Source organism: Wolffia australiana, chromosome 19, assembly GCF_029677425.1.
Source record: "Wolffia australiana isolate 7733 chromosome 19, ASM2967742v1".
In the NCBI taxonomy this organism is placed as follows: Eukaryota; Viridiplantae; Streptophyta; class Magnoliopsida; order Alismatales; family Araceae; genus Wolffia; species Wolffia australiana.
The window spans coordinates 6458791-6484186 of NC_135853.1; the positions used below are offsets into that span (position 1 = coordinate 6458791).

General features: G+C 49.1%; 1 long non-coding RNA gene across 1 annotated transcript; it reads left to right on the plus strand.

Moving 5' to 3' along the window:
* The first annotated feature begins 4511 nt into the window (after positions 1-4511).
* On the plus strand, positions 4512-12766 carry LOC144715928 (uncharacterized). Its single transcript, XR_013584765.1, has 2 exons — positions 4512-5401; positions 12181-12766. It is a non-coding gene; the product is annotated as an uncharacterized LOC144715928 (long non-coding RNA).
* Positions 12767-25396: the final 12630 nt, after the last annotated feature.

Sequence of the window (25396 nt, forward strand, 5' to 3'; positions counted from 1 at the left end):
TATTCAAGTGGATCGTCCACATCCTCGTCGTCGAGGCATTCAGACGGGTATTCGTCCACTATGAGATCATCCTCAGATTGTTCCTCCACCGGATTTCCATGCAAGTCCATGACGAAGAGGGTGGGACAGACGGAACGGCGATGTCCAAATCCCTTACACTTAAAGCACTGGATGGGTTCTTGTGCGACATTTGGAGCCCTAGCGGTGGATATCGCCAAAGAGGTGGGGGTTGCCGGTGTAGTGACCAGTGTCGCGGAAGTAGTTCCCATGCGTGGGACTATCGTGCTCGTGCGGTTCCACATTGATGTAGCTCGCGTAGTTGATGAAGCGAGTGCTCTAGCTGGAGTCGCTCCTGGAACGGCGAAAGGGGACGCAATGATATCATTGTGGCTAAATTCATTACTTTCCACGAGACTGTAGGCGAGGTCTACGGTCGTTGGGTTCTGCTCTAGGATCCGTACTCCCAAATCAGGACGGAGCCTGTGGATAAAGAATGCGATCTGAATTTGTGAACTTTCCACAATTTGCATCGCATCCTATACTCCTCAAAATCTTTGATGTACTCGCTGACCTTGCACTGCCCTTTCTTAAGATCCATCCATTTCAACAAGAGACGAGTCGTGTAGAGCTTTGGGATATACTTATCCTTCAGCTTGCATGACAGCTTGTCCCACATGAAGGAAGGATCTCCTCGACGTCGTTCTTCCTCCTTTTCATTCTTCCAAAAGATTTTGGCTTGGCCTCCTAGGCGAGCCTTAGCATAGGACATGCACAGATCCTTCGTCCATGTCGTTCATTGGAAATAACTTTCCAAATCTGATTCCCAATCTGTGTAGTCCTTCGGTGTCCGTGACCCTTGAAAGATCAGTACCTCTATTCGGACACTCTTCTGGATCATGGCGCGATGCACCTCTCTCCGTCGCTCATGTTCGCCCTCGTGGTGACGAGCAGGTGGTCGACGGGGTGGGGCACGCCGGTAAGCATGATCTTGGGGGTCCGGATAATATGCAGATGGAGGAGCTGCCCTGGGGATAGTATGGACATTCATCCGGACGTCCATAGTGCTGGTAGTGCCTCGTGGTGCCGGGAGGTGCCACAGTGCGCTCTGGATGGGCTGGGTAGGGGTTCGGTCTCCTAGGTCGGGAGGCTCGTCGGGGGCTTACTCTGGAGGAGGTGCATAAGGGTGGTTGATGGTGTATCTCGGTGCCGCGCGAGACGGTGCCGGGGCCTCCTCATATCGTGCTGGCGCGGGTGCGGGCGCCGATCCATAATAGTGCGGGTGGGCAGAGTTACCACCATATGTGGTTGTCTCCGGCAGATGGGTAATGGGGGGATACCGTGGACTGCAAAGTGCTGAGGAGTAATGGGGACCGTGTGGTACAGGGATCTGGTTTGGATTTCAGGCCATCTCGTGGGGATGCCCATGAAGGTCATGATGCCGGGAACTCCTGTTCTTGGGAGGGTAGTAGTTCCTATCCGGTGGATAGGAACGATCATCGTAATATCTCGATGCATGGTACTCTTCCAGAGGTGGAGGAGTTCTTCGACATTTCCCGTAGTCGTTCTCCCAGTCTTCTCGTCGGCTGTAGCGGGGTGGATGCGCCGGTGGCTCCTGCGGTCGGTGGGTCGGAGGGGGGATGTCCGGCATCGAGGCCTTGCCGACACGTTGGGGAACCACGCTGGCCGAGGGATCACTATGATGCTCATTCACCGAGGCCCTACAGGTAGGTGCCGCGGTGATGGAACGCCAGTCTTCGGATGCTAGAGGTGTTGGTGGCGCCATTCCATCTGGGGGAATCGAAACCGGGGGGCGGGTTCCCTAGGTGGCGGAGGAGGTAGAGCTACCTCCTCCTCCTCCAAATGTTCTATGTGAAATGGTTCACCTTATATATCTTCGGGTAGAAGATCCCCTGTGACGATATCAATATCATAATCTTCGTCGCGTTCAGCTTTGTCCGTATTCCGACACTGGGTTCACGTGCGAACTATTCTATGGTCAATGTTCCACCAACAAAATTTATATAGGTTTAATTGAATGATATATGTAATGAAGTGACGTGATATAGAGGCGAATGATTTTGGAAAGATGGCGCGCACAGTTCAATTAAATTTCAAGTGATATGCTACCGACCATGTTAAGCAAAAGCTAACACGACTGGCTCTGATACCAATATGATGTAATACGACAGTCATGCCGAGATCGGACGGCTCGTATTACGTCACATGAATGATAATGGGTTGAGCTTGTATTTAACTGTATCAGATGAATGCCAATTTGTAAAACCCTTGCCGAGCAATACTAGATGACTCCCAATGAGGATCGATGGACAATGACGTCCATGGAAGAGATATTGATCAAATGAGACTCCCAACGACCCTACGAGACCAACAATGACATCTAGGGTTGAGGGGCATTTGATGGCTCAGAGTTGTCCCAAGTCTAAGGATCAACAAGTAACCTCCTACTGCAAGATGTCCTATCACTCCACATGGTGGCTATCCTATAGCACTTATCAGAGCAGACCAAGGCAGAGGGAGAGATAGCAAGAGACAGCACAAGAGGCAGGTAATAATATTGGAATTAATGGAGGGGAGACGAATAGGTACCTGATTGTCAATAATCCATGGCACAATAGGTGCTCGCAAACGGGTGGCCGCGGGCGGGGGAGCGGCGAAAGCGCGGGGCGGGCGCACGTGGACATCAAGCGGGAACGCATGCGGGTGCGGGGCCGCATGCGCGCGGGTATGAAGCACGTGCGGGCACCAAGAGCGCGCACAGGTACTGGATGGTGGGCACGGGCGTGGGACTACGCACAAAGCTGGGCGCGTACGGGCACCGAGGCCGCGCACGCGGGCGCTGGATGGCAGGCACGGGTGCTGGGCGCTCGCGGGCCGAGGGTACGAGCTGGTGCTGGGGCGCATGTGGGAACCGTGGGCGCGTGCAAGCGCTGAGCGGTGAGCGTGGACCGGCGCGCGCGGCTGTTGGTGGACAGGGCCGGCCGGTAGAAGGGCGGAGCGCACACCGGTCAGGTATGTGCGTGGCGACAAGTGGCGGATAGGGCCGAGGACGTGCGGAAGGGGCCTTCGCGCGTGGATGAGGCTGACTGGCAGAGCTAGGTGCACACAGGGATCGGTGTGCACGGGGCGCGCTGGCTAGCTTGCACGCGCTGGCAGAACGCGCGCGCGGTGACTAGCGCACGTGGGTGGAACAGCCGCGTGCGAGGGGTGGCGAACACTGGTTGAGTCTAGGAGATGGGAGGCCGGAGGGACTAGGTCGCGGACAGCTGCTGGCGCATGGCGGCGGTCCGTGCGTGCGAAGGCGGAGATTTGCGTGTGGGGCTGATGGTGCAGCAACCCAAGAGGGGCTTCTAGGAGGCTAACCTTCCCAAGAATCCAAGATGGGACGTTCTTGATCTGGGAGCTGATTCTTGCAGGATGGTTGATAGATTTCTTGGAAAGAACTGTCGGTGGCACGTACCCGGAGTGATCTCGACGAGGATGGACGACGATGATTTACCACACGTTGGCCCTTTCTGAACCCTTAAGACACCGTCGGAGTGATCTCAACGAAGGAATCTTCTGGTTTCACAAAATGGCTTTCTGTGTATCTTTAGGCGCCTTTGGAGTCATCTCGACGAGGACAATCGAACACGTTCCCATGGAGTGATCTCGACGTGGGGACGCGGGCCCATCGACGACGGTCTTGACACTAAAGCTCAAGGTGGAAAGGCTGGAAGAAGGCACCAGCAGTCGCCCCAGCAGTGACAGTGGAAGGAAGCATTCCCTCCCCGAACCGCGGTTCGACGGTTCTCGCCGGGAAGACGCAGCAGCATATTTTCTTTACGATCACCGGTAGTTTGGAAATAGACAGCTATCAGATGAAAGCAAAGTGCTAGAGGCTAGCTATTTCCTCACAGATGAGGCAAAGTCGTGGTGGCGACAACGGGAAGAATGCGGGAATTGGCCACCCCCGACTTACGAAGAGTTTGTCCGGGAGATAAGAGAGCTTCATGTCGCACATCACGGCGGGGATTGCGAGTGGAGAGCTCGAAAACCTCAAGATGACGGGCAATACGAGGGAATACGTGGGCCAATCTGTGTCCATCATCTGGAGGTTGACGGTGATGGTGGACCATCGCGATGACACCGCCACGGACGCGTCCGACCTCTCCGAGCCGCTCGTGTTAACGCCGCGACCCGCCTTTGAGTATTCGTCGTAAGTCTTTATTATTTTCTTTTTTTGCTTGTTGTGATAAACGCTCGACCCGGCCATGTGTTAGGCCTCGTCCTCTCTCTCTTTTGATACGTCCCGTCTCTTGTTGCGTGTAAGAGGAGGGCTTCTTGGCACCCTCCCCCCCCCACCCTATATAAGGGAAAGGCATGCCCCAAGCGCCCTTACTGCGAGTTTGAGGACAAACCAGGTTTTTCTTTTGGCTTTCCTGTCGTAGTCAAAGATAGTAAGTGTTTCTTTTCATCGTCTTCTTCCTCCGGCCGACTGTTGACCTCCCACCTGCCATTGCGAATTCTGGTTCCTAGTTTGCCCCCTCACCCCACAGGAACCACAACGCCCTTGCATGAACCCTCTGGCGGCCAGACCATCTCCGGTGACCCAGTCGCCTGCCGCGACCCGCATTCCCCCCCCCCTTTCTCCCCATCCATTCCTCACCGTAACACCTGCAAGGAGCTCCGCTCCCCTCTCGCGAGAAGAAGACTCTCCGATTGATTTCCGGACATACGCCGGCTCCTCGCCCTCGATCGGGATCAGGCACAGCCTCCAAAGGGCCCCCGTATCCCGAGCTGATTTCTCCCTCGCATCAGGCCCCGCCGCCCTCGACCTTCCCTCACAAATTTCACCGTCGATTCTCCCGTCGTTTTCCCTCGTTCGTCCCTCATCCGAAGCATCCTCCAACAGTTTTTTTTTTTCATTTTCTTCCTTCGGTCGCCCGCGCCCACCATTGAGCATCCTCGTCCACACCGTGCCACGACCGACCCCGCTTCCTTCCCGCTACTGTTGAGCCGTACCGCGATGCCTGGCCCAGAATTCCCGCTTGCCAACGACCCTTGCTGCCAAATGACCTACCGCCCGCGCCCGAGTCTCCCAGTGCCCCATAGTCACCGGCGACGACCTCACCCCCCCCCTTTTTCTCAGGCATCCTCACCCGTCCCCGCCCGGGTGCCGGTGAGCCTCATCTCCGTTAACCCTGTGCTTTGTGGCCGACCGCGACATCGCCCACCCCTGTTGCAACCGCCCGCTTGCCCATCAAGACCAGCAGCCGCTCCCCCCTCGCTGCCATCAAAATTGATCTCTGACTGGGAATTACGGATCGTTGGCCCAGCCCAGGATGCCGACTCTGCCCTCCAAACTGATCATTGACTGGGAGTTTCGGAGCGCTTAGTCCAGGTGCTAGCTCTACTCTCTCCTCCCCTGAATTTTACAGTATGATTACTTTCTTCAGTGCTGTCGTCCCCTATCATCCCGTCGCTAGTTTTAACGACTGGATAGGCTAGCCACTCCTCGTCGAGTGATAGGGTTTCTTTGAGATAGACGAACTGATCATAGGCGTCGAAGGTGAACTCCCCTGGGCCGTCACACGCCCCTCTCATCGTGCTAGATCGTGCGGATCCCGCGGGTCATTCGGAGTCGATCCGGATCAGGTCGCTCCCCCCTGATTATATTGTACCATCGCCCCTCCCTTGGCCCGTCCTCGTCGCTCTAAGAGGAATTTTGAACGTGCATTCATCTCCTTAATCGCCACGCATCGTGCATCGCTGTGACGTAACACGAGCCGTCGATCCCGGCGTTACCGTGTTACATCAGACCGACATGTCTGAGGCGGACAAGCTCTACCCCTTCGCCAAGGGCCTTCCCCACTGGCTCCAAACCGAGCAGGAGAGGAGACAGTGTAGAGACCTAAACTCGGCCTACAAGGTCGTGGAAGGAATGGAGCTTCGACCCGCTAGACCTGCCAAAATAGAGGATAGACCCGCGAAAGGGAATAAGTCGTGCCAGGAGCGCACCGAAGCACCAGCAACGCCAAGCAGTCAAGGCCTGAAGAGAAAATTCAAGCAGGGCCACGGCAAAGGCCGAGACAAGGGCAAGAGCCCAAGACTGTGGAAGCAGAGTCCAGGCGGTGGGGGGCAACAAGTTAACTAGTTTCGCTTGCGGAGGACCCCATTTTATGAGGGATTGCCCACGGGGGACGGCAACAGCCACCAACGTTAATGCGATTGTCGTGCCGCCGCCCGAACCGAATGTTCCCGAGAGAAGCAGTACGGTGACCCTGAACCCCCTCCAGTGCCTAGCGGCATTGCAGGGCGGAGCCCCCATCCAATATGAAGGTCTGAACCACTTGCACGTCCCGGTACTGATCAACGGCAAGCCCTCCATGGCCATGGTTGACACAGGGGCGACGCACAACGTCCTCGCTGAGAAAGAAGCAAAGAAGCTCGTCTTGAAGCTGATGTAACACGACCTGCCGGGATCGAGTGGCTCGTGTAAACACCACAAGGAATGGAGGGCAGAGCGGCGGAGCGGAAGCACGGGGCGGATGCTTCAACGATGGTTGTGGAGTGGGCCCGGCTTCGTTTTGCTATCGAGCGGCAAAGTTAGGCGTCGCCGGTGCAGAGCAGTGGATGACAATAGACGGAGCTGAGGCGGACAAAGGCTCGAGGAGGCCTGGGCGACCGGAAGGCGACCGGAGGGCAGGGACAGGGCGAGGGCAACCAAGGATGTTCCGGTGACCGGCGGGGGTTGAGCGACCGAGAGCGATCGGGCGGTCGACAGCGAGTGAGGTTGGGGCGGCCAGGGAGCCGTGGCTGCCACTTAGGCCGACGTGGGGCTGTGGAGGCGACCATGGGGGCTGAGGCGGCCACGGTGGCCATGGAGCCGTGGCGGCGGCTATTGGGCCGAGGTGGTCGCGGTGGTCGCGGCGGCCATTTGGGCCATGGAGGCTGGCGCGCCGCGCGCGTGTAGGCTGGGGCGACCATGGCGGCCATGGTGGTTGCCGCGCCGCGCCGTGTAGGCCAGTGATGGTGGGTGCGGAGGCAGCAGTCTGGGCAGAAGCGCGTCGTAGCACCGGCGATGGCGGCGGCGGTGCCCCGGCGACGGCAGCGTTGGCAGCGCGGGCAGCGCTGGCGAAGGCAGCGGTAGAGCTCCGGTGACGAGAAAGGGGCAAGAAGCCCTAATGACATTTCTTGGTGGCATTTCCGTAATTTCGCCCAACTTTCAAAAATACACTAAAATCTCTCAAAACACTTCTAAAATGACTAGAAAATTCAAAAGGGCTACATTTTCAATTCGATTTCACTTGGTCTTCGTTCCATTACAATGGCCATTCTTCCTTTTATAGGGAAAAAGGGGAAGCCCAAGTTGGTTAGGGAAGATGAAACAAACAACAAACAAAAACAAACGACCAAACAAAAAACAGAAAGATAACTCCTTAAGGCTTGATGGTCCCCCATCAGAAGCTGTCCTCGAGTGCGAGGAAGATCAAGGCCTTCAACTCGGAGGTGCGAGACATCGTCGGCGTGGCCATGGGGTATTGCTACAGGTGGGAACGTGGGAAGGCCAGACCAACTTCATGGTGTCCCCCATGGATGACTTTGCGGTCGTCCTGGGTCTCGACCTAATGATGGGTTCACGCGCTGTTGTGTTCCCCCAGTACCGCGGTGTGCTGTTCCTCGAGGGATCTCACCCATGCTTCGTGAGGGACCAAGGGGTTCAGAAGCCGCAAAACACTGCTCTACTGTCTGCGATGCAAATTAAGGACGGATTGAGGAAGGGGGAAGAGACCTTCCTCGTCCCATACGAGGGCCGACACCCCAGAAAAAGGGTGAAAGGCAGGGATGCGCACCAGCCCGTTTGGCGGCACTTAGTTGGGCTGACAACGACGACAATAACCCTGGTGCAGCCATGGGTGGACTACTAGGGAAAATTGCGGACGTACTACAGGAGTTCGTCAAGGTGATGCCCGCGCAGCTCCCCATGAAGCTACCGCCCAGGTGGGATGTGGACCACGAGATTGAATTGCTCCCTGGAACACGTCCCCTTGCGCGGGCTCCTTACAAGATCCCCCCGCTTACCTAGAGGAGCTGAGGAAGTGATGGCGCAGCCCCGATGACAACCCCGGACCCACCTTCGGAGTCGTCGCCGTCATCACCGTCGTCCCCGACAGCACCAGCTCCAGCCCCGGATACATCTTCGGAGACATCACCGCCGCCCTCAACAGTGCCAGCCGTCCGCGTTCAGCCCGCTCGGCAAGCCAAGGCGATGGTACGCACGCCCGGATTAAAGTATTCCGGGTAACGGATACCTTATCGTTTTTCATGTTTCATTTCGTTCGTCATCTTTTGGTTTTGATCTTCGCCTTTCGTGTTTTCTTGCGCATCGTCATCGCATGTACGGAGGGAGGATTCGACCCTATAAGGATCTCCCTCCTCTCCTCATTTCATCCTCGTTTTCGTCATCTTACAGCCATCCCTATGTCCTTAGTCATAGGGTTATTTTGAGAAAGAGAGTAGGCCATTTTGGTCAAAGGGCCCCCACACCCCAAAGGAAGGTTGGGTGCCCTAAAACACTCACGCTGTTTTTTTGATGAAAGAAAATCTCCCCTCGTTGGGTTTTGAAAGATTGTGAGCTTGTTCATGAAGTTCTAGGGTTACGATCTGAAGAAGAAGACTGCAGGAGAAGGAAGCAAAAGTCGAAGAAGAAGGTGAAGATCAGGAGCAGAGGAAGGAGGCAGGAAGCAAGAAAAGGAGGGGTGCCCGCCCAAGCGCCGCGCCCACGCACCTGCCTGCGCGCCCCAGCTGCGCTGCGTGCTGCCACTGCTACGCCGCGCCGCGCGAGACTCGTGCCGCAACGCCATTAACAATTAACGAGACTGCGCGAGACTGCGCTCCACCACGCCATTAACGCACGCCACGCCGCACGACGCCGCCGCGTCCTGCCGGAGCATTCCGTGCTAGGAGCCGTGTCCGTGTGCCCGACCACCGCATCCCCGCCGCCCGCAGGTTCCCCACCGCCAACCGCCGCTTGCACCACTAGTCTGCGGCCTTCCTCTTGGTTGCCCCACGCCGCTGCGACAGTGGCCTCACTACAGGCACCGCCCTGCCCTGCGGCTATTGGCTGGCGCCCTCCGGTGTCGTCAAGGCCCCAGCTCAGTTCACTACCTCCAATGCAAACCGGCGCAGCTCGAGTTGTCCGTGCTGTGGTGACGTTGTGCCATTGCCGAGTTGCACCGCAGATCGCCGACCGCAGCCGGGTTGCATCCAGCGCGTCGTGGCCCCTAGTTCTCGGATGATGAACGCCGAGCCTCCCACTCACCGTGTTGCACTTCGCGTCGCCCCCTTAGAGCGACGCCGCCTACCGCATCTTGCGAATTTCTGCTCGGCATGCCTGCGCTGCGGTCGCGCACGCCCAAGCCGCACCACACCCGTGTTCGCGCTGCACCTTGCGCACTCGCCGCTCGCGCGCTGCGCCACGCGCAGTGCTCGCGCCGCCCGCACTTTGGCGCCGGCCTCCGCCGCACCGCACTCGCGCCGCATTGCTATTAACACCCGCCGCCGCCCTCCGAGCGCGCCGCCTTTGCATCGCCGCCCGCTGGGATACAGTTTCGGCCGGCCGCCACCGACCGCCTCAAGCCGACCAAGAGCACGCGGGACTCCTTCAACCAACTATTTGGTACACCATTCCCCCTTTCGCCCTGTCTTTTATTTCCTACAGTGCATTGTTGGTTGCCTCCACCGCGCTCGGGTTAGGCGAGGTGAGCGAGACAGAACGCAGTGAACACGCCATAACTCTGAGTGTCCTCTTGGTTTGGGAACGAGTCAGTTCGCCCACCTCGCACGAGCAAATTCCAGCAGGAATCCTCCGCTCGCACCGTAGCCCACCTCATCCATCTGGACGAGGGTCGGAAGGTCCCCATACCCGCCTCCAGCGACCCGCCGCTCTCCGACGCCGGCTTCTTCCTGCTCGCCGGCTGCTGCCTGCATTACACCCCTTCCAGGTCATTTTCATCCTAGCTCGCCTTCATAGTATTTCCGTGCCCGATGACCCATTTAGCGCCATCGCGCACCGACGCGCCATCGACACCGAGTACAAACCCTCGGTGACGGCAGGACTCCGTCTTGTACGTGGTCCTGCATCAGGAAGCAGCTCCAAGAATTGCTAGAGAGCAAGCCCATCCGGCCATCCAAGGCCCCCTTCGGCGCTCTAGTTCTCTTCCAGAAGAAGAAGGATGGATCGCTCCGACTTTGTGTGGACTACCGAGCGTTAAACAAGGTAACAGTGAAAAATAAATATCCTGTACCGAACGCTGAAGAGCTGTTTGACCGGCTCGGCGAGGCTCGCTACTTCTCACAGATGGACTTGAAGAGCGGGTACCACCAAGTGCGGATCATTTGAATTTTGCGTGATGCCTTTTGGGCTCACGAACACTCCTGCTATGTTTTGTTGCTTGATGAACACCATTTTTCGGGATTATATCAATGATTTTGTTGCTGTGTACTTGGATGATATTCTCGTATACAGCCAGAGCCTGGATGACCATGTGAGGCACCTGAGGAAGGTGATGGCCAAGTTGAAGGAGCATGAGCTCTACCTCAACCCGAAAAAGTGTGAGTTCGCATTGCAGGAGATTGAGTTCCTTGGACACCTAGTCGGGAAGGGAAGTGTGCGCATGGATCCCGTGAAGGTGGAGGCCATCAGAAATTGGACGGAGCCGAAGGGGGTGCCGCAGCTGAGATCTTTCCTTGGGTTGGCAAACTACTACCGGAAGTTTATCAAAGGCTTCTCCCGACTAGCTGCCCCTCTGACGGATTTGTTGAAGAAAGACATGAAATGGCAGTGGACGGACCGGTGTCAAAGAGCATTTGATCAACTGAAGAGTGCAGTCTCCAACAAACCTGTGCTCCAATTGCCCCCAAGTTCAACAAGCCATATGAGGTACCTACCGACGTTTCTGACTTCGCCCTTGGAGGTGTCTTGATGCAGGACGGACACCCCGTGGCTTACGAATGCCGCAAGCTAAATGACGTGGAGAGAAGGTACTCGGTGCACGAGAAGGAGATGACAGCGGTGGTACATTGCCTGAGAGTTTGACACCACTATCTCCTCGGGGCGAAATTCGTGGTCTACACCGACAATGTGGCCACCAACTACTTCGAGTCCCAGAAGAAGTTGACCCTGAAGCAAGCAAGATGGCAAGACTTCTTGGCGGACTTCGACTTCAACTTGAAGTACAAGCCGGGGTGCGCCAATCAAGTGGCCGATGCCCTAAGCCGCAAGGAACCCGAAGTGTTTGTGGCCGCACTTTCAGCAGGCCAAGGAAGCATCCTCTATGAAATCAAGTTGGCACTGAAAGATGATCCAAAAGTTGTACGCCTGACAAAGCGCATTGCTGTGGGCGAGACAAGGAGATTCTGGACCAAGGACGGCGTTGTCTACGCCATGGGAAATCAGCCCTACATGCCGCATGCGAGTGGGTTGCGCTGGAAGCTCCTCTATGAAGTACACGGCGCACCCCATGTCGGATACCAAGGGCAGACCCGCACGCTTGCACTCCTGTCCAGCAGCTATCACTGGCCAAGAATGGAACGAGACGTAGAATCCTATGTCCATTCATGCTGGTGTGTCAACAAGACAAGACGGAGAAGGCTAAGGCAGCTAGAACACTGGAACCTCTCTCGAGGGCGAGCAGAACGTGGGAGTCCATCTCAATGGATTTCATCACTTGCCTTCCGCGCGTGGGTGGGCACGATGCCATCTTGGTTGTTGTGAATCGCTTCTCCAAATATGCGACCTTCATCCCCACCACGTCGGAGGTGCACGCAGATGGTGTGGCCCGTTTGTTCATGTCCCATGTGGCGAATGATAAACTCAAATAAGGGTAGTTATTTCCATGCATTAATCATCTTATATCTTCTAAAAGTAAGTACATCATTGCCAAAACTGCTTGTTTTTGCATAGTAATGAGATCATGCCTTTTCACTACCCTAAAGATGAAAAAACTTACATTTCTACTTAATTAGTGTTTCCATCAATGATTTGACATGAATTTCACAAGTTAAACAGTTCTGGATTTACTCTTAATTGGATTTGAGGGATATTTCTAACCCCCACTTGACTCATTGAGTCAAGTGGGATATGAATCTAACGATTTCCCTAGTGTGTTGACTTTTCAGGTCAAGGTTGACTTTTCATGGTCATAAAATTATGAAATTTTATGGGAAAGTCAAGAAAGTAGTCTGAAAGCTTGGGACAAAAATTCAAGTCAAAAGGAGCAAAGATTAAAAAGATACACGCTGACCAGTGTAGCTGACTCAATTGATAGGCTTGGTGCAAAGGAGTTTGAAGGAGACCTTCTAGAATGTCCTTGGAGGCTTCCAGGTTGATCAAGACATATGGGGGTGACTCCAGATGGCAGATCCTGGTTGGATGAGAGCTCAAGGTCGAGATCCAGGCCAGGATCCATGAGGTGGAACCCATCCATCCATCCATTCCAGCCCAAATCCAAGGACTAGAGATTATTTGTAACAAACTCTAACCAACTCTAACCAACTTGTTCTGTTCCCTCCAAATTCAACCTGGGGGGAAAGAATCTGGTTGGTTGGGGTCTGTTCACCTGGATTGAAGCTTCAAGAAATCAATCTTGGTCGTTCATCCATGATCCAACCACCAAGAATGACTGAAACAAACACATGTACCCCTATAAAAGGGCCCCCCTCACCCTCTTTGAGGGCATCCAAGAATTGAGTATTATTTTCTTTACTTTGTGTCTTTCTTGAGCTTGTTCCTGGGTCCATCTTCATTCAGAAGGTGCAAGGAGTCTTCTAGAAGCGTCCTGGATCTTGAAGCCAGTTGGTAGGGAGTTGGAGCAACAATCTTGGGCCATTTGTGGTGTGACAAAAATGTTTCGCTGTTCTTTCCACCCTATCTCTTTTTAGAATTCTCTTAAGCTTCTTGGCTATACTTAGGCAGATAGCCAACGTCTCAAGCTTTCTAACGCCTACTCACACGTGTCAAACCGATATCTGGAACTCCAGATATCGTCATTTTGGTCCATAGCACGTGAGAGGACCTCCGCGCGCGGCGGAGCGGCGAAGCCCAGCGCTCAAGCAGTGGCGGAAGCGCCCAGGCTTGTGCGCTATCTCTCTCCTCCTCTTCTTTTTTCCATTCAATTAATTCAGAATTTTTTATCTCTCTCTAGAGATGATAAAAAATTGTGAAAAAATTCTCAAAAATCATTTTCAATCTAAACTTTCTACGGAAATATTTTTTACACTTGGTAAAATTCATATCATCCTTCTTAATTGAACATTTACCTTCATAATCACTAAAAGCTTTACAAAAAAGGTTATATGAATCTTGAACTTGCAATACTAGTTGAAAATCTTTCTAACTAACTACCTAGCTCCTGAGGATCGACTTACTAAAATACTACTAGTAAGGAAATTAAATTGTTGATTGGTACTTAACTATCCTTACAAACGACTCTCAACCAAATTGTAATTTCTTAGTTAGGACCAATCAGCGAAGTATTGGGGTCTTCCACTGGACATTATTAGCGACCGAGATGCAAGATTCACGGGTCATTTCTAGGAATCGTTGTTCAAGTACATGGGCTCCAAGCTCAAGTTTTCTACGAGCTTCCACCCCCAGACAGATGGTCAGACAGAACATGTGAACTCCATGGTCGAATAATACCTCCGGCATTACGTTTCGGTCAATCAGGAGAATTGGGTGGAGCTGTTGGATGCAGCATTGTTTGCGCACAACATCAACCGGAGCTCGGTTACGGGTCAGTCGCCGTTTGAGATTGCAACGGGAAGACAGCCACTGACTCCTCCGGAAGTTGTGAAGAGAAAAGGGAATGGACATTTCCCTACGGCCTTCCGCTTTGCACGCGAATATCATGCTCGCATTGAGGAAGCTCGCGAGGCGTTGGAGCGTGCTGCTCAAAGAATGAAGAAGTACGCGGACCAACATAGATGGGACGTGGAGTTCCAAGTGGGCGACAGGGTTCTACTAAAGACCAATGCTCAGATGTTGTAGACAAAGCAAGCAAAGCAGCGTCACAAGGGTCTGGTTCCCCGCTATGATGGACCTTTCAAAGTGGTAGCGAAAATCAGCCGGGTTGCCTACCGACTCAATATTCCACGTCAGCTGGTGGTCCATCCGGTCTTCCATGTGTCGGTTCTGAAGAAGTATATACCAGATCCCGGAGACGCGGCGAGGAACCAGCCCCAGCGTGCGCCACCAAATGTGCGGGCACACTTTGATCAGGAAGCAGAAGCTGTCCTGGCGAAGAAGGATATTGACCGGGGAGGACGTCACGGTTGCTATCATAAGATCGAGTACCTAATCAAGTGGAAGAACCGACCAGAGGAATCAGCCACCTGGGAGCACGACTCAGACTTATGGCAGTTCGAGGATCTACTCTGAGCATACGAAGTGGAGCAGCGAGCGTCGACGAGGGCGTCGACAAGTTCAGGCGGTGGGGGCGTGTTAGGCCCCTAACTAGGCGGCATTCCTTGCCTAGAGGCCTGCGTGCTTATTGGGAAGGAGTGTCCGCATTTTGGCTCATGACATTTCTAAGGACTGAGTCATAATGGGTAGTGATGCCCAAATACCTAATCTATTAGGCCATTGCCACTGTCAGTGGTGATTCATGGCAGACTGCGCACGTGCCCGTTCGCGCCCAAGGCGGGACGGATCAGGTACGGTCTGCGCGTGCTGGGTGCGCGGGCTGATCAGCGTGTGCGCACGCGCGCCAAGCGCAGCGCGCCAAAGCCAAGCGCCATTCGTGGGCACCAACGCTACGTGCCAGCGCTGAACGCTGCGCGCGGGTGCGGGACTTGTAGGCCGGGCAGCATGCCGCGGGTGCAGCGCGCAGAGTTGTGCGGGGTGCCACGCAACAGCCGCGCGGGCAACGCGCGCATTGCGTGTGCAGGGAGACATCACGTTAGGAGACTAAGGCATGTGGCGCACAGGAAGCGCCGAGACGACAGAGTGGGCGCGCAGCGCTCCTGCGAGTAGTGTTGGGCGCGCAGCACCCAGCTCAGGGGAGTCGAATGCGGCTGCGTCGTGCAGGTTGCGTGCTAGAGTGTTGACACAGATGTCGGCTGTGTGTGTGATCGTCAAGGCAAGGGTGGCGTGTGTGATCGCCAGGCGCACTTTGTAGCGGTAGAGCGAGCGCGCGCGCGTGGAGCGACGGCCCTGAGGCGGTGTGGTGACATTACCTAAACGCAAGGCGCCTCGTCTCATTCATTGTAACACCCCTCGTCTTTCCCCATGTAATCATGATGTACTCTTTAAGATATCAATGCAATGACCCTATTCACTAACGATGCCTAGCACCACCATCTCCTCTAACCCCTTCTATGCGATCTTAAGCAATTGCAAAAGTTTCCACTACAAGAGATCAAGGCTGCTCGGTGTTCTGCCCCAAGCACTGAGGCCAGCACACGCCAATTTTGAGCGAGAGACCTAGCTCGAGATTTGATCGTGTGACAGAGAGTGATAGAGAGAGAGATAGAAATTGGGTAAGGGGGAGGAACACACAGATAGGTAAGGGAGAGGGGCACACAGGTAGGGTAAGGGAGAGGGACAGAGAAAGAGGATAAGTGACGCTGGACGGCGTCGATGAAGTCGTACGACCAATACCGAGACAATGGTCTAACCCCTAGGAGATGTTGGACGTCCTCGATGATGTCGTTCGATGGATAATTCCCTAAGCAGATGAAACTATGTGATGCGATGAATCCTAGCTAAACATACACGCAGGCCCTAACTTTTGGGAGTTTGTCGAGCTTCATGCTCATGGGTAGGCGAATGGTGACAGTGACGGTGACTTCTGACCCTCGTCAGAGCGACGGCGGTGACTACGACGTTAAACAGAATAATTCCATTGACGCTCACACGTAATAGACAGGTGATAAGCTGAAAATAGGGGTGAAAATTACGCAAATTTTTTAGCCCTTGTCGTTGTGAATTTTTGGCTTATGCAATAAAATTTATAAAACTCTACTTAATATGTATAGTGATAAGTATGAGTGTCGTCCAAGGGAGGCAAGTAGGAATTTCAATTGATTTTATTTTTGGTGTTTTAGATCCTAATTAGAGTGAATTTGATCTTCAATGAGGATCAAGTCACCCTAATTATGTGAGAATTTAGAGAGGGGGATAGAAGAGATGAGAAGACTAGAAGAATTAAGGGCTCTAAATTTCCTTCTTTGATCCTAATTAAAGGATCCAAGAAGTCATTTAGAGAGGTTGAAAGAGGGTTCTTAAAATGAGTTGGGTTGAGTTTTGTAGATTGATAATTCAGAACTAAAATGGGGAAATTGAGAATTCTAAGAATTAAAACTAAATTTTTTAGAATTTTATTTTTTAATGCAATTGAATGCCCAGGTAAAATTTCTCAATTTCTCCTCTCAATCCTAATCAGGGCTAGTACATGCCGCTCAAGCCAAGCGATCTAGAAGTTCAGACTAGAATGGAGATGAAGAAACAAACAACTTAACCTATTTCATTCAAAATGCACAAAAGTTTGAATACAATGAAAGAAAAAAAATACCAAAACTGTTGATCCGGGCTGGGACTCCTCTCTGTCTTGCAGCTGTGATGAAGCACCCTCCAGAATGGGCCCCTCCTCTCGAAATTCAGCTTTTATACCTAGGTCACATGGTGAAAATCACCATTTTATCCCCGGTTAATAGTTAATTAGTATCTATCAATGTAGGCTAGATCTGAATGATCCAACCATACAGATAGAAAGAGGGGATCAAGACGAGCAAATCTATAAAAAAATCATCTCAATCGGACATCAGGATCAAAAGTTATTAATAAATCAATTTTAAACCAATTTAGTCCATTGGATTTAAAATTGATTTATTTATTAATACACGCAATGACGTGTCGACTTCCCATTGGCTGCGGCGTTTCAACTCCTTTGGCGGGCACTCTCTCATCGCGCCACGCACTTCGACGAGAGAGTAAAAACAATTAAATTTTCGTTAGTGCGCATTTTATGACGTTTTGATACGCACGCACACGCGCGCTTTGCCTTCCTTTGCCTACTTGTGTGTCGCCACGTCACCGCCCGTGCACGCGCATTGTATGCGCCGCACGGGCGGTGAACTTACCTCCTGCCACATACACATGTGCGATCGCCGTTGGATTTTTATCCAACAGCTAAAGTTGCGCCACGTCGACAAGGCGGGAGGCTCTTTGCGTTTTTTTTCAAGAAAGCCCTTAATAAAACAAGCAATTGTAAACGAACGCCGCCCAAAAATATTTGTGTATATGCCCTTTCGGCACTCTCTCTCCTCCGATTTTCTCTAAAATTAATAATGCAATTGCAAATAAACCTTGAATGATTTTAAATTGATCTTTACGCTGCCGTGGCGATCGAGAGCTGTTTTCAGGGTCTTTTTGCAATGAAACGTTGCAAAAAGGCCCCGAAAAGTCTAGAAATTGCATACATACATTTTTTTCTCTTATAAATATGCCCTTTTTTAATAGAATAAATGCATCTCTTCTTGAAATAAATCCCAGAAAGTTCCTAAAAATTCGTAAAAAATTCTAGAAAATTCCCTGATTAATTCCCATGTTGATAAATGTCGAAATAAACTTTTTAATGTGCCATTTTCATCCAAAAATAATTATTTCGAGCTTCAATAAATCCTTAAAAAATCATATAATTAACAGAAAATTAGGGAAAAATCAGAAATTACTTGGAAGCATTATTTTCGTGTAAATATATGATAACAACCCAATTTTAAGCCTTTTAAATGCATAAATCATGCTAATAACATGAAATAAAGACCGAAATTAGGGTGTTATCAACAGGCTCGACCTGTACGTGGGAATTCACTCGATTCATAGTTTTTAAAATATAACTTCTCACCTATAATAACACGAGCGCGAAGGAGTGCATTTGAAAATATACTAAAAGACGTAATATAACTAACGAGCAAGAGGAACGACATACCTCATCCGTGGCATTGCTCATGGTTGACATCTTCGTCGGCATGAATTGCTACGGGCAGGTGTGGTGGAGGCATCCTGATGATGAGCACAACTTTTCTTGAGTGGCAGCGATGACACAGCGCAGGAGCGGTCAGAGGAGAACAGAGGCGAGGATGAGAACAAGTGGACAGAGGTGCCGCAACGTAAGCACGAGTGGAGGCCGAGTCTTCAGCGTTACCTTGAAAAAGTTGACGTGAGTGGAAACCGACTTGCGTGTGGGCAAAAACACTGGCCTAGAGGTCGCGATGGCGCAGGCGGCACGTAGGCGGGGGCGCGAGTCGATGCACTAAACAACAGTGTAGTTGAGTTTGTGGCTGTGCACGAGGCAGGGCACAGAGTGCTGGTGGCAATGCTGAGAGACGTAGGTGTTCTGAATGGCTTGCGACAACATTGATGGTGGTGTTGGGTGAACACAACAACATCAGATGTGACAGGCACGGCTGGGGGCAACCCGTGTAGTGGGACCTCAAGCACGAGTCTAACACGGGCGACACCTGTAGCGTTCAAGATCAAAGGGTACATTGTCAATGACAATGTAACGTCACCCTAGGGTGGTGTCGCAGATCCCAACAACTGCACGTGTGGCCATGCAACGGTCAATCGGCTGACCGCAGAAACCATTTGGACGTATGTTGACAAATTTTGCAGGTTCAAAAGGTAGCACACGCACATGATTAGATGGGGCAGATCGCTGCAGGTCTGCGGGCATGAACCAAAGCACTTGATGGCTTGCGATGAGTAAGGCACACGACTAGTCCATCGGGGTCGCGAGAACCAAGTCGCGATGTCAATAGAATGCCGCAAGGTATTGACCTTGGTGTCGATGCTTGTGTCATAAAGTGCAAACGACGGGTGATCTATGGGGTCATGAGACACTAGACATGGCGTCGTTGACCTCGATGAGGAGTCAACCACAATTGTTGAGAGTCAAGGGACACAAAGAGGGATCATGCGCGACTTGCAAAGCGATAGGGTGGGTTTTGGTGGCAATGAACACGACGAGGGTAGGAGCGCTTTGGCGGTGCCAACCATACCAATTGCTCCACCTCCCTCCTATCTCACTTCTCCTTCTATTTCCTCCTCCTCCTTCTCCTCTCCTTTCTTCTTCCTATCATGAGACCTGAAACTAAACAAAAAAAACTTTGATGATAGTCTGGTCCAAAATTTTAGGGCTTCACCGGACCCCTTACATAGGAGCATGATGGCCCTTACTAAGGGCAAAGGGCCCTCATCATGTGGGGGGGGGGGTTTGTATACATAGGACTCCCCTTTTAACTCAAACAAAACACGATATGTTTGACGCATACGTTGAAGAAACGTGATGACACAACATGGGACGATACGAACATGTACGTGACATGACAGATACCAAAAAGATAAAAATACAAACATGATAAAATGATGAAGGCGATGGAAATCAAAATGCGAGGAAGATACGAATGTGCATTCTGATGGATATTACGTGGCCATCAAGCCAATCATACTACCATGTTTATTTAAGTTCATTGAATAAAATATTTGAGCTCATTATTATTTCATGTGATGTTTATAATGAAATCCATGAATACATGCAATGACTTGGTGAATTATGATGATATCATAATACAATGATCACTAATTTTTAAACATGTATTCTAAATATTTCTATTTGATGGATAGTTGAGACTGACATCGAATTATCCGGATAGAATAGCACTAGCTGATTCTACTTATACGATAAGGATAGCTAATCATGCGGTTATTAGTGTGCTGACACTATGGACAGGTAAGTGTTTTCCATCATTTAAAGATTGATTGTGAATCGATCGTCACATTTTTGCATACATGGAAAGTGTTTTCCATGGCCAAACCAATACATCGAACCCAACAATATCAACTACAAAAAATCATTGACATGTTCTCCACTTCATAAGTTTGGAGGCATGGGTACTTTACCAAAAAGGTACGATTAGCATCTAGCATATGATTCAAAATCAAATGTGCTAACTATGCATCACATGCATCTTAAGTTCTCTACCTTTTGCCAATACTACATGTGGTGATAAAGATGAGCTTTCTTCACATAGTTCTTGCTCTTGTTAGGAGCAATATCACTTTGAGATAGTGGTAAGAAACATCCAATAGAAGTATTCCCTTTCTATCTATGCCAAAGCAATCAAATTAGTTCTCAAATAAATGGAACAACTAGTGTTCTCAATATTTAAGGAATATCTGAATCTGTTCCTAACATATGTGATTTTTTTCTTCATGATAGGAAAATTATTATCTTCCAAAGATACCATATCTCCAAAGTGAAAATTGAGTTTGACTATCCAAATAGTGTTCATCGTAACTTTTGTGAGACTTTCTACAACTCAACTTCATGTTTTCTTTTCTTCAACTTTCTTCCACGTGTTAAGCAATAAAACATCCATATTTTTCAACTTTCTCTGAGCAATCTTAATGAGTTACTATGCATAGTTCCTTTTCTAGTGACCTTTCAGACCGTATAATAAATATTTGTTGATGTTTATGTCTTTGTGTCATAGGGACATCCTTTTTCCTTCTCAAGGACATGAAACATCTTCTCATTGTTCATACCAAATAAGGTGTCTTAGGATGTTACCTTATAAAGGTTCACCTTTGACATTCTTAAGCAAGTTAAGTTTGAGTCGAAGGAATAGAACTATGATATCAATAATAAATAGAACGAAGAACCATTCTCCTAGTAGATAACACTCTTTTGTCATTTCAATATTCTCCAACATATCCTCATATGCGGAATATCCCTTGACCATATGAGCTTTGAATAAACTGTTGGGATTACACATCCATAAGTCCTATTCTACTCTTGAAATAACCATCATATAGTGTTACATGATCTTAGGTTCCTTGTCTTCATGCTACCTCAATAGCTAACAACTCATTGATGGTGCGCTAACATAAAACCATGTCATAGTGAACTCTTCACTTCAATTTTTTCCTAGTATCCCATCACCGACATCGACATCATTCCTTAGGACATAAAATAACCTTTTAGAATTGAAGAATCTCATCAAGTCCATGAGCACATCATAAATTATTGACTTGGTAATGAATTGCATCAAACATGCAATCTAGTGGGTTACTTGACGATGAGTTTTTATGGGACATTAGTTCAATGAGAGACCTTGAAAGTTTTAGCAGATGTTCTATTCATGAATAATGGTTCTCACTAAAATTTATCAATCCATACAACCCTCACGTGCACGGAAGCGAACAAAGCGACGTTCTCCTAGTGGGGATGAGAATCTCAAAACACATATTATGACCCGGAGTATGCCCCCACCAATCATAATACATACCATTGAGCACCCATCTCATGGGACTTGCAACCAATTGCTATATCTGATCGTAGTCCGGTCCCCAACGCTCATGCGGCCTGGAGTATACCCCCACCAACTACTAAGTTTGGTCTAAGTAATACCTTCATGACTTGACGGAAATAGATTTGTATGTGATCCTAGAGTATACCCCACCAACCTACACAGTTCCACTATCCCCCCCCCCCTTGTGTCATGCACTAGTACTAAGTTTCGCCATCCGAAGAAGTGAGCCTGGAGTTAACTCCACCAACCTAATGAAGGTATTTGGATCCTAAGACTATAATGAAGGAGGACCTCTCGCACTACAGCTCATAGTTTTATTTGAGATGTTTATGTTTGGTCTCAGCTATCACAAGGAGCACTATGTGACATCTCATATTACATGTATCTTCATCTAGGGCATATGAATAATACATATGTCTCGTTAATGGGACAAGGATGTGAATGTATCTTGACTATCAATCATAGTCAAACTTTTAAGCCCAATATCTCTCAATATTGGATAATCAAAACTTAGTAATCCTACATTATGTCCGTCTAATTTTCTAGTATCTCTTTCGATCCAACATTGCAAAAAATAAGTCAAATAAATAAATGTAATATTAAGGCAAACTTTAACGACATTAAATTAAATAAATATTTAATCACTTTAATCCAATGCTAAATTTAAAATTCATGACAATCATGCCAACTATATCAATAAAAAACCATTTGATCAATTTAAAACGGTTATAGGAATTTTATTGAATTTAACAATTTTGCTCTTAAATTATTCCGTTCAATTATTCCAAATATATATTTATATATATACCCCCTAAGTTAAGGAATTATATTAACATCAAATAAATTAAATTTTAATTTATTTTGATGAATAAAATAAAATACATATTATTTATGTTTTTTGGAATTTATTTGAAATTAAATAATTTAACTTTTAAATCATCCAACTCAAATAAAAATAAATAAATATTTCAATTTTTTATTTATGATTTATTTGACAAAAAATTACCATTTAAATTTATTTGTGTAAAGAAATTTTCCTGATTTTTTCACATATTTTTGGAATTTATTTCATGAAAAAAATAATTTATTTCAAATGTAGTTAAACTATTTAATGTAAGTTAAATATTCTGACGTTTACGGAAATCAGTATAGTTAAACTCTATTTACTTTAAAGAGCATTGCATGGCCTTTTGGTAATGGGCCTTGCCCACTGACCACTAGGTCTAGGGTTTGAATCCCCTTGGGTGCAATTCAAAGAAAATAGAATTTTTGTCTGCCCATTTGGCGCGCCCGCCTACGTGGCGCCAGTTGTCGTTGGGCCCGCCAAGCTGGCGCCCACCATGTGGACGCCCGCCTACGTGGCGTCTAGTTGGCGAGGGGCGTCCATCGAGCACCCATCACGTAGGACACCATCCTATGTGACTCGGGCCATGTTAGCAGGCCACCTAGGTGGTACCCGCCATGTAGGATGTCTACCGACGTGGCACAGGCCCTACTAGGCGTCTGCCTAGGTTGTGCCTACCACGCGGGCGGACCCGCCTCGGTGTCGCCTACCACACAGGCAGCCTCGCCTAGGTGGCACAGGTCACACAAGTGTGTCACCTACGTGGCGCCCACCACGTAGGCCCACATTTAAACGTGGGACCCGCCAATGGCGGCTCATGTTTGGCCCGTCCTCACTTGGTGGCAAATGGCACAGGCCCCACCATTAGTAGATCGGGTCAAACCTGATCTTGGAAACGCAGGGCCCATGGGGCGCCGCTGGGCCGTCATCAAGCTGCCAGAGGGCTGCCACCGCTAAACTGGCCCGTTCAAACTGAACGAGGCCCCATTCTGCCTTGAGGAGGCCCCATTCTGTTGGGGCCCTTGTTCCGCCATGTTAAGGGCCTATTTAGTCTAAACAGAGTCTGTTCCGCTCTAAGCAAGCCTCCATCCCCGTTCAAGTTGAACAGGGGGCTATTATGCCTTTAGTAGGCCTCGTTCAGATATTTAATAGGGTCTGTTCAAGCTCTAGAGAGCTCAAAACGGAACAAGGAACACATTTCGAGCAAATATGAACTAAACTAGTGCAAAAACTATCTTTTTGCACTTCGTTTTAGACAGTTTTGGTGCCCTTCTTCATCCAAATCAAGGCGGAATCTGGCTTTGATACAACTGTTGGGTTCTCGAGGCCTTGACATGGATGAAGAAATCAAAACATTCCACAGCGGAAGACTTGAACAGAAATCGAACAACATCAATAATATCGTAAAACATAGTACCTTTACACGGATCACATTCGTGGTTTCTTGGATCTTGGAGTGAGTCGAGTTGAGCTACACAAATGTGCAGCCTCTAGATTTATCCACACGATCCTCAGCACGTTGGATCTCCTCCTTCTTGTTGACAAGCCCCGTTCTACCTCCATCGTCGTCATCGCCGACCCGATCGCATCGAGCAGGGAAAAGGTGTGTTGGGGAGAAAGGAGAAGAAGGGAAAATGCCCCTGAACAATTTTGGCCTAGGTGAATTTCATTCAGGCTTTCCCCTATTATCCTTAAAGGTATTTTTCATAAAAACCTCCAAAAACTTAAGTACATCTTTTGACATCCAAAAGACTATTCGCGTGTGACCCTCTATGCCGATGTATCAATCTAGTTAACAACTCTTACGGTCTAATAAATTTTATTGGCCTTCCAAATTAATTAAATATATCAACTTATAAATTAATTAATGTTGGAGCGATTTAACCCAATCGATAAGTCGAGTCTCCAACATGTGGGGTGCCAAGCTACACCTCGTGTCCTAGAAGTTACAAATGAGTGCGTATCAGTTCACTTCATGGAACCTGTTCGTCATTAGTTACTACATATGGTGTAGTCCCTCATCCACTTGACGCCCTTGGACGACTTAGAGTATGGTCAATTGTCAAACCCTAATTGGTCATTTGAGTTAGTATTAATGCATTCAAAATCATCGAAGAACTCTTCTCTTGATATTTCATTACCTTGACCAAGGACTTCATCGCATCGTCTTCAGCTGTCACCTCTTATACCGAGGGTGGATGATCCCATCTTGACCACTCAATCGTCTTCATGAACTTCTTGATGTACCTGAACTAAGATCGTTTAGAATCTCATGATTGAAGACTCGTTGGCCATAGGTAAAGTACAAGCATCTGTCCACAAGATGTCTTTGGTGTCTCAGGTCTAAGGTTCACTTACACAACCGCGACGTGAATTTACTTGATTGATAATTTTGTATAATATCATTCACAGATTCATTCAGATAAATTCAATGGAATCTTTTCACTAAAGAGCACCCACTATTATCCTTAGTGTCTCCACACTAATGGCTATGAGACTGGCCATATTCGTCATATGAGTGAGGCTAGATAGTGCTATTCTATCCGGGTACTTCGATGTCCTTCTCTTGTTCCTTCGAATAGGAATGTTTCGAGCACATGCTTAAAGACTAGTGATCTCCTTATTACGATCTCATCATAATTCACTAAGTCCGATATTGTATTCATGGCCTTCGTTATAAGCATCACACGTGCACAATATTGAAGTCGTTATACCAGTGAACATCGAACGAGATGTGGAATGCGTGATTGGCTTGCCGGCCACATATATTTTCATTAAGAACTTCATCACATTATATTTTTTAAAATCCTCCCCCATATAATGATAATGAACGATCCCATCTTGACCAATCTATCATTTTCGTTAACCTTTTGCTGCATCTAAGCTAAGGACATAAAGAAAATTGGAGCATAGTAAAAAACAGAGATACAGCAAACACCAAATGAAACTACGCTAAAAATAATTGGAAAGTAAAAATAGTTGAATGTAAGTAGAAATGTAATGCATCGTACAATTTTTACATCTCCTCAAGACTTCCAAATTTTTGTCAACAAAATGTGCTCCCGTGAAACTGGAGGACTTTATTCATTTAATCCTTTTTACATAATTCCTCACTTTAATCTTGTCTTATGACAGTCTGGCACTGTTCAAACTTAACAGTATAAATGCGCGTATTGA